The sequence below is a fragment of the Octodon degus genome, unplaced genomic scaffold, assembly GCF_000260255.1.
Source record: "Octodon degus isolate 3935 unplaced genomic scaffold, OctDeg1.0 scaffold00043, whole genome shotgun sequence".
In the NCBI taxonomy this organism is placed as follows: domain Eukaryota; kingdom Metazoa; phylum Chordata; class Mammalia; order Rodentia; family Octodontidae; genus Octodon; species Octodon degus.
The window spans coordinates 10,544,691-10,546,820 of record NW_004524619.1 but is presented as its reverse complement, the minus strand read 5'-3'; the positions used below and the strand labels follow the sequence as shown (position 1 = coordinate 10,546,820).

The 2,130-nt window shown below is 42.7% G+C and overlaps 1 protein-coding gene across 5 annotated transcripts in view; it reads right to left on the bottom strand.

Annotated features, from left to right (window-relative positions):
* Nek4 (NIMA related kinase 4) overlaps positions 1-2,130 on the bottom strand; it is a 47,335-nt gene that overhangs the window by 33,887 nt on the left and 11,318 nt on the right. The gene's annotated exons all lie outside the window — the stretch shown is intronic.

The following is a 2,130-nucleotide window of genomic DNA, read 5'->3' as shown; positions in this document are numbered from 1 at the left end:
AAAGATTTAAAAATAAATAAAAAAAGAAAATGCTCAGGGCCAGCCAAATACCTCAGCAGATTAAAGCACCTGCAAGTAGGTGCAGGGGTCAGGGGTTCGATCCCTGGGCCTATCATGCTGGCCCCACCCTGGGGGCGCACTGAGATGGAGACTGAGACTGGGCATGGTAGCACGTGCCTGTAGTCCCAGCTCTTGGGAGGCTGTAAACAGGAGAATCGGGCCGGGGAGATGGCTCAGTAGGATAAGCGCTTGACTGACAAATGCAAGGATCTGAGTTCAATCCCCAGTTCTGCCAAAAAAACCAAAAACTGAAAGAACCTTAAAAAAATAAATAAATAAAAAAAAAAACAGGAGAATCACTATGAGTCCGATCTAGTAGTGAGACCCTGAACACCCTGTAGACCCTTCCCTAAAATACAGGAAAAAAAATGCTCAGCATCAGAGTTGATTATTTCATAACCATGCATCTCACTTGGACACGTTTGTCTCGTGTGTGTGAGGCCCTGGGTTTGATCCCAGCATTAAAAAATAAAGGGGGGAGATGTGGGGAAGAGGGAAGAGGGAAGAGAGAAGAACAAAGGAAAAGAAAAAGAAAAACCATGTTTCTCTGTTTCCCATCAGCCACGAGGTAAGCAGCTGTTCTTCCACCATGCATGTCCCTGGGCTATGTATGCCACCTTTCCTTGGAGCAAGTGGACTATGAACTACAACCCAGGCAAGGCAGGAATGCACTATCCAGTAGAGTAACCTTCCTCCTGTGGGCCTCCTGGGCCTTTGCTTACAACAATCCTGTGTGAAATTGCAGCAGGGCCCAGACTCACAACTCCAGGAAAAACAACAGCAGCCAGGAAACAGCAACTCTTTCTGTAAACTGCCGCAAGAGTACATCAGAGGCCTCCAGGAAAAGACATCGCAGGCCTGTAACCTTAAAAGTTATCCGCTTATTCCACACCCTACTCTTTTCTTATTATTGCAGCTGTAAATAGGTCTTCAGCACCCTGGAATAGTGGCTCACTCTCTAAATACATCTGTAACTCTTATATTACTGTCATAAGCATTTATAATAAAAGGACTTCCTGCCACTGGGTGTGTTCACCCATGAGGAAATGGGAAAAAAATTTTTAAATGCTTGGCATTATTAATGATTATGGAAACGCATATCAATAGTACAATGATACAGCATCTTCCACCCATTAGAACAGATTCTATCCAAAAACCAAACCAATAGAAAAATCACAATTGTTAGTGAGAATGTATCTTGGAACTGTTGTTCATTGCTGATACGACTGTAAACTGGTACAGCAGCTGTTCTGCTGCTGGAAAACGGGGCAGTGGATTCTCAAAAAGTTAAATCTGTAATTGCCATTTGACCCTGCAATTCCATTCTTGACATAGCCCAAAGAACTAAAAAACAGGTACTTAAATACTGGTACACAAATGTTTATAGCAATAACCAAGAGATGAAAACAACCTAAATGCCCACCACTAAATGAATGGGTAATCCAACAGTGGAACGTACATACAATGGAATATTAACCAGCCATAAAAACAAAGGAAGCGTAAGTATGTGCTACATGGATGAACCTTAAAAACACAGTCAGAGAAAGAAGCCAGACACAAAAGGTCATATATAGGGCTGGGGAAATGGCTCAGTAGAATAAGCGCTTGCCTGGCAAGTGCAAGGGCTTGAGTTCAATCCCCGGTTCTGCCAAAAATAAATAAATAACAGGTCATATACTGTATGACTCCATTTATATGTGTGACTCCATATTCAGATCTAGGATACATAAATCCGTAAGGACAGAAACACACTGGTAGTTGTCACATGGGGGATGAAAAGAGAAGTGATTGCCTAATAATTAAAGGATTTCCTTTAGGCTGATGAAAATGTTTGGAATTAAATACAACGTGAATGGCTGGTTGTGGTGTGCACGTCTATAATTCCAGCCTGTAATCCCAGCACTCTGGAGTCTGAGGCAGGAAGATCCATTGTGAATTTGAAGCCAACCTGGGATAGACAGTGAGTTCAAGGCCAGACTAAACTACAGAGAGAGACACTGTCTTAAAAAAACAAACTAGGGACTGGTGAGATGGCGCTGTGGTCTAATGCACCTACTTGGAACAAGCTAA